This window comes from Pinus tabuliformis, chromosome 5_2 (genome assembly GCF_031772625.1).
Source record: "Pinus tabuliformis cultivar Carrire ecotype Pingquan chromosome 5_2, CPIR1, whole genome shotgun sequence".
NCBI lineage: Eukaryota > Viridiplantae > Streptophyta > Pinopsida > Pinales > Pinaceae > Pinus > Pinus tabuliformis.
In genome coordinates, this window is record NC_142306.1 from 1,009,482,250 (window position 1) to 1,009,490,068 (window position 7,819).

At 36.3% G+C, this 7,819-nt stretch overlaps 1 pseudogene; it reads right to left on the minus strand.

Moving 5' to 3' along the window:
• Positions 1-1,204: 1,204 nt before the first annotated feature.
• LOC149162695 (amino acid transporter AVT6E pseudogene) lies at positions 1,205-3,563 on the minus strand (annotated as a pseudogene).
• Positions 3,564-7,819: the final 4,256 nt, after the last annotated feature.

A 7,819-nucleotide genomic window follows, 5' to 3' on the forward strand; every position in this document is an offset into this window, starting at 1 on the left:
AGGGCTGATTGAGTTGTGGATTCTGCATGCTACTGACGCTGATTACTACAGTTCCACGTATTGATCGTGATTACAACAATTCACACATTAACCTAAATACTTTTTTTAGTGAATAGTTAATGACTTTGAGGCAGATAGATCAGAGGAGAGTACAGGACACCAAATTGGTGGTAAACAATAGGCATCCTGGAGCAATGCTTTAATTGTTGTATATGTGTAGATATATTGTCGATATGTGTGCATGTGTCCAATATATACAACAATTAATGATGCACTGTGAGGTGCATAATGCTGTGAAGTGGTAGGCCGTCATGGTTACACCGAGTGGTTGGGACTCATTGTTTATGCTGTTCACCTCGGTTTAAATCTCTGGATACCTACTGATGGATGATGGTGGGCTTTGCATGAAAAAATTAAGGGTTATAGTGATTACCTGGGGTTTTGATCCTGTGTCACGTGGATGAGATTTTGACTGGTTACTAATTTTGTTGGGTTAGTAAAAATAGCATGCCAACATGGTAATAAATTATCTGGAGAACGACTCTAACAAAGCAGCTACACTAGTATGTAAAAGATCGTTTCAAGAATTATATCAAAAGTATATATGAAAAAGCAACAGTAAACTTGAATTTTGGAAACGGAATCAAATCCATAGATAAGAAACAGTTATCCTTGGATGTAAAATATCATGTACAAGGAAGCACACATAATATACAGCGCTTCATGATGCAACGATTGGTCCCATGCACATAAACATGGCTATGTTTGGGTGGAATCCATCAAGCTATGGAAACAAAGGTATTTCTGCTTTGAAAATGCATCTTATATTCCATTATTAGACAACAAAAATTACATCAAGAATTATAGGCTGTGGCACCAAAGCATGAACATGCAAGCCTCCATGATTTAAAATGCCTAAAATTCCATGCAGTCAACAAATTATTTTAACCCGATGAAGGAATGTCCGTGAGTATGTATGGTACCAAACTTGAAAAGTCGATAGTGCATGCAAAGAGTCTCTCTAGGAGCAATAAAATAGGCTGCAGTGTACTAAAACTTTTGGGAATAACATGTTGGCCTCTCATATGCCTATAATGTAACTGCAAAAATATAAATATACTAAACTGGCAATACCAATGACCAAAAAACCATACCTGTGTATGATTTCAAGTCAATGAAGATTCAAGAAAGATGGTTTCTAATTTTTGCAGGTTGTTTCCCCATCCATGAATCAATCATGTTCCTTTACTCTGTTTCTCAGTTGCATATCCTCATTTGTTGAAGTTTTTCTTCCTGGGCAAACTACTATCATACTTAAAAGCATGCAACATAAAAATAACTGTAGGCCTTTAGAAGGAGATCATACTGCTTGGCTCAGAAGCTGAACAAAACAAACATTCATGTATTTGAGTAGGGTTTTTTCAACTCTAGCAAGAAGAATGCATTTTAACACATGATATCTCTCAGCTTTCAAAAAGAGTTAAAACCAATTTAAACTGCAGATTGTACAACCCAAGCAGGACACTTGGCATGAAAAAGCGAGCTATAACTCATGGAATTAGACTATGTCTACATCCCATATTCAAGTGTTCTTGCCTGTATGCTCAATTATGTGCATGGATAAATCAAAAAGTGCTTTTCAGTTCTCCTGTCTGAATCAGCAAGCCTTGAAAAAAATTAGGCTGATGAGATATAACATTATAAGAATAAGGTGCTTCCCAACATAGCGCCACTTCTAGAATATATTTAGTTATTTCCAGTGGTAAGATTTAAAAGATTTCCAAGAACTCCTATAATGCTCACAACCAATGCCATGACAAGCATAGCCCACGGGAGAATCTTCTTCCTTAATCCTAAGCTTTCCTCTCATTGGTTGGGGTGAGACCTCAGGGCTATCAAAGCAGGAAATATGAAACCTAAAGATAGACCTGTGGTTGCTCCTGTGAACTGAAAAGCTACCCAAATATTGGGAATCAAAGTAGATCCCATGTAAAGAAAAACCAAAACAGTGATAGTCAAGATGACAAACCTCCTGTTGCTCTCAGAGAGGGGCTTCGATCCCTTGAAGACCATGCAATCCATTGTCTGCCGAAGTGAAAAATGGATCACAAGAAAAACAAGCATCAAATGGAGCACATATCCAACCCTAATAATGTTATCAAGAATGGAACTGAATGGAATTTCAAGGTCTTTGTCAAAATTTGACAAAATATCTGAATCTGTAGATTGCCCAAATAGAAGATAACCTGATATTGCAGTAGATTCGTACACCAACAAACACAGCACTGTGGTGATCCTTCCAACCCTGTTCATATTAGCAGGCGTTCTATCCTGCATTTCGTTATAGATCGGCTGTACATTGAAATGACATATGTATGCATTGGTCATGATTGGGATTACCACGAGAAGATCCAAAATTGCCCTTTTGGACCCAACATCAGGAAGCAGCCGAGGCCTCTCGATCTTGCCTTCTATAAGCCTAACAAAGGCAATAATTGATGACAAAACAACAAAAACAACTGCAAGTGCAACAGATGCAGCACATGTGAATTTCAATGAATCTATCTTCTTAAGAGCACAGAGAGGCGCCAGAACAAATACCATTGTGATGAAAACTATCAGTCTCCGATCGCTCCACCACCCTTCCTTTCCTGTCCATTGATCAAAAAGCCCCTGGTGATGCGAAGATCCGGACATCACATCTCCCATGATAATTAAATAAACAATCATAATCCCTGCATTGTTTACAATAATACAAATCTCTGATAAAACCCTGGCAGAGTGCCCACAAACAGATTCAACAGTTTCACCATAATTAGAAGCTTTCAGGCGAACAGAAAACTCGACCAGCAACTCAATGCTTATTTCCGAGAGAATACCCATCAGGATTATCACTGCAAAGCATAATGGCAGACCCAAAACTTTCATTGTTGCAGGCAGTGCCATAATTCCTACACCAATTACAATCGTCGCCAGATTGAAAACTACACTAGGGATACCAGATCCAGACGCCACTTCTGCTATCCCTGATTTTTTTGTTGACAATAGGGGTAAAGCATCACTGTCTTCCGAACGCAATGCCTTTGAGGTAACCCCATTGACAGACTTCTTGATCTCTGCGTCGTTGTCCAGCGATATGTCCTGTGTTTGCAGCTCGATGAACGAGTGCTTTATTCGGCCTGCATTGTGTACCTGATGGAAATTTCCTGAGAGATATTGAGAATTCTTTTGATTACCTGATTTGTAGGAAAAATAGAAAATCGTCCTTTGGCCTCCTCTGTTTGATGAGATCTGCTATTGATGGGAAATGAATGATAAGATCTGCTTTTGTTTAAAGTCTGCTTCAGCTGTTATTTGCATAGCTTGCTGCCATAATTTTACTTTCATTCTAAAATTATGTCTATATACTAAATTACAAAGAAAAGCAATTTTCCAAACAGAGGACTAAGCCCTGATCCATTCTTGATTGAAATAATTCTGGAAAACCCTAGGATAAATTTGCACAAAGCAGTATCTTGACAGCCTATACACAGCATCTCCTCATATTGCGTCTCATAGGACATTGTCAAAAGCTCTACGAAGGGCCACTTAATGGCACTATCTATTATGGAACACTTTTTTTTCTCTGATCAATTCTTTGATTGTGATTACACTCGCTTTCAGGGTTCCATCTCTATTAGCATGTCGCTCTATCAGACAAGCTTCTGTTTTGTAGGTTCTCATTTGAGCTCTGGTGAGAAGGAAGGTGATGAGATACGGAGGAATTCTGATGTTATGGAAATTTTAAAGAAGACACACTTTCCACCAATTCCCAAGTTTTCGGGGGAGAAAACACCAGAAAGCATTTTGGAGCATGAGTAAGTTTTAAATTAGCATCTTTACACATTGTAATACATATATATTACTTTAAATCTATAGCTGTTTTTATCTATCTTCATATATGATAATACATTACTAGGCACACCTGCAGTTAAGAAAAAAGAGAAGGGGAATTTGGTTATTCCTTTATGGGTGAAGACTAAATTTTCCAGTTGGGAAGTTTTTTAAACCCTCCTTATAACATTAAGAGATTTCTGTAAGCTCTCCAACATATCGAGCATAAAAAATCTGCAACAAAAGGTCTAGGGCTTCATCAATGATCAATGCTTCAAAGTTATAAACGACTCTATGTAGAAGAATTATAAAAGACTAAATTACAGATGCAGGGTTTTTGGAACTCTCAAAGATGAAAGTGCAAATATTGTTAAATCCACTGGTAAGAATTCCTCAACCTGCAAAGAACACAACAATGATGAGCAAATGAAATTGCAAAAATAAATTGAGAGTTATTATCAAATGCCAAAGAAGAGGGAAATGGAGAAAATCAAAGGTCTGATTCCCTCAAAGGAAAACGCTGCAACCCCATTTGCAAATGGTAAGGCCTTCGGACATTTCAATGCGCAAAAAACCGAACCCTTCTTTTTCCAGCTCATAATTCAGAAAAATACTCAACTTCTTCCATTTAAATACACAAAATCTTTTAATACACAAAATCAAGACATATAACAAATGAACACCATATAGCCCTAACCTGTTGATTCGAAATACATGAGTCTTCCAGATCGATGGTAGTCTTCCACTGAAATTATAAGTTCAAATAAATGTTTGAGGCATTCAATCTTCTACATAAACTCACAAACAAACCATACAAAAAGTTTAAATGTGAAGGATCTAAGATTTTTACCTTTCAGAGGACATTTTCACTTCAGGAACCTCTCATTAAACTTGAATTTATGCAAAATAGAACAGCTCATAAAACCTTAACCGATACCAAATTTGACAATCAAACAAGCATTGAAAACAAACTAGAAAACATACCGAAATTCATGTTGATCTTCGCATCAACGGCACAATCGTGCGTATCAGTAACAGCTATAGGGATGTCCTTATTGTAGGCAGCACAGAGATTACATTGAAAACACAAATTCTATCGTTGTAAAAAATGCTCCAAAACCATAAAAGAGAAACAGAAGACGCGTGAGAGTCTACAAAAATAACTGAAACTCGTTACCATCGCTAATAAAACCGCTGTCATCAGTAACCCTCTTCCACTAGTAAGAATTCCTCAACCTGCAAAGAACACAACAATGATGAGCAAATAAAATTGCAAAAATAAATTGAGAGTAATTATCAAATGCCAAAGAAGAGGGAAATGGAGCAAATCAAAGGTCTGATTCCCTCAAAGAAAAACGCTGCAACCGCATTTGCAAATGGTAAGGCCTTCGGACATTTCAGTGCGCAAAAAACCGAACCCTTATTTTTCCAGCTCATAATTCAGAAAAATATTCAACTTCTTAATGATTAGTTAATCCTGCTCTACACGTGGTCATACTGTCCCTGGAAAAATCCGGGCAGGAAATTACAGAGGAGACACAGGCAAACCTGAGATAAAAAAACAATTTATAATCATTTTTTCAATATTAAACAAGAAATGCATAATAGGAAAGAAGAAAGAAGAAGACAAATAGGAAAGAAAATTGGAAAAGGAATAAGAGCACTAAAGAAAAGGAATTGCAAGGGGCTCCGACACAAAAAAGAAGCCAAAAAATTCCAATGCTCATTCCGGAAGAAAACGAGATTGCAGAACGCTGGTGATCAAACCCTACGAGCTCTCCCACAAATTCATCTCTACAGGAGCTGCCGAGATCCTTGCTTTGGAGCCAATTTGTAAATATTGGAAAGATTTTACACCCAACCTCCCTGAATTCCATAGGGGTTTTTAGGGTGTTTTCGGCATAGTGCTTGTCTAAATATTCTGCAATTTCATCAGAGTCTTGGATCCATGTTTCCCATCTCTAAACCCTGCGCTTGTGTTTATACCTGTTAACATTTTTTATGAAAAAGGAGAAAACTGAACTTAAATGATGATTCATTTCGAAATGTAAAGAGGTCATGCATGAAGCTGCCATTACTGAAAAAAATAATGATTCACTTCAAAATGTGAAGAGCTCCTGCATGAAGCTGCTATTGATGAACAATTTCGGTGCCTGATAAAGAACAAATGACTAAAATGACCAAAGGAGAGAGTCGTGTGCGATCAGATTTGAGTTCTGGCAGCCTTGGAGATGAGGAAATCTGTAGCCAGATCCACATGGCTGAATCTTGCGAAACAATAATCCTGGAACTCCGGCGTAAAATGGGTAACAACTCACTGTAAAATCGGCTGCAGAAACCACGTGTCAGGACGAGATTGCAGAACTCCCGGTTGTGCTTCCGACGCCACGTGTCAGCATGAGGAACAAAGGGACGACGAAAGTCCCTTTCAAAGGAAGGCCTATCGGCCTAAATATACATTTGATTATGATGTAAGAATTGTTATTATAAAAAACTTTAAATTTAAATTTTGATCTTGATAAATCATCATCATTACCATTACAATGATATTATAATTGTTAGATCTTGATAAGAGGTTGGCTTAATTTTAAATTTGTCTTTAAAGAGGATTGTAAATAAATCTTTTAAATATAAATTTGATTATAGTTTAAGAATTATTATTATACAAAGATCTTAAATTTAAAGTTTGATCTTGATAAGTCGTCATCATCATCACTTGAGTTTAAAATATTGATCGCTTGTGCTTACAATCGTTAGGGTTTATAATATTAACATCTTGGCCTTATGATTGTCTTTGAGTTTATAAAAGTAATAATTCCTTGGTAAATCTAGGTCAACAATGGTCCAACATCACATTGTCACAAATATTGTCTTAATATGAAAATCATCGATGGTCGACCATGGTCCAAAGGTGAACTGTGACTAAGATTGTTTCAATAGGAAAATCAACCATGGCCAACCATTGTTAAATGTCGCATTGTGACAAAGATTGTATCAATACAAAAATCAACCATGTTCAACAATGGTCAACCTTATTTATTTTAGGGTTTATAATATTTATCTTATATACCTTGGGTTTATAATATTTATAATACTTGTCGCTTGAGTTTAAAATATTGATCGCTTGGGTTTACAATAGCTAGGGTTTATAATATTAACATCTTGGGTTAATCATTGCCTTTGAGTTTATAAAACTAATAATTCCTTAGTCAATCTAGGTCAATCATCGTCCAACATCACATTCTGACAAATATAATCTCGACATGAAAATCATCAATGGTCGACCATGGTCCAATGTGAAACTGTGACAAAGATTGGTTGAATATGAAAATCAACCATGGTCAAATGTCACATTGTGACGAAGCTTGTGTCAATATGAAAATCAACCATGTTCAACAATGTTTATTTTAGGGTTTATAATATTTAACTTATATACATTGGGTTTATAATATTAATCCCCTCAATTTAATATTATTTCCATGGTTAACCATGTTCAATCATGGTCAATCATGGTCAACCATGGTCACACAATGACAAATATTGTCTCATGGTCTAGTGTTGCATTGTGACAACCATGGTCATCCATGGTCAAACATGCTCAACTATGGTCCAATGTCACATTCTAATAAATATTGTCTCAATATAAAAATCAACCATGGTCAACCATGGTCCAACCTCACATAGTGACAGATTCTCTCAATATGAAAATTAATCACGGTCAATGATACTTAACCATGGTAAACCATGTTTGTTTTAGGGTTTATAATATTTATCTTAAGGTTTATATACCTTGGGTTTAGAATACGAATCCCTTGGGATTTTAGTCTAAATCCCTTAGGTTTATTAGTTTCTTGAGCTTATAATATCAATCCCTTGGGTTTAATAATCTAAGGGTCCATATTCCTAGGGTTTAATATTATTGGTAGGGTTTATAATATTAATCTTA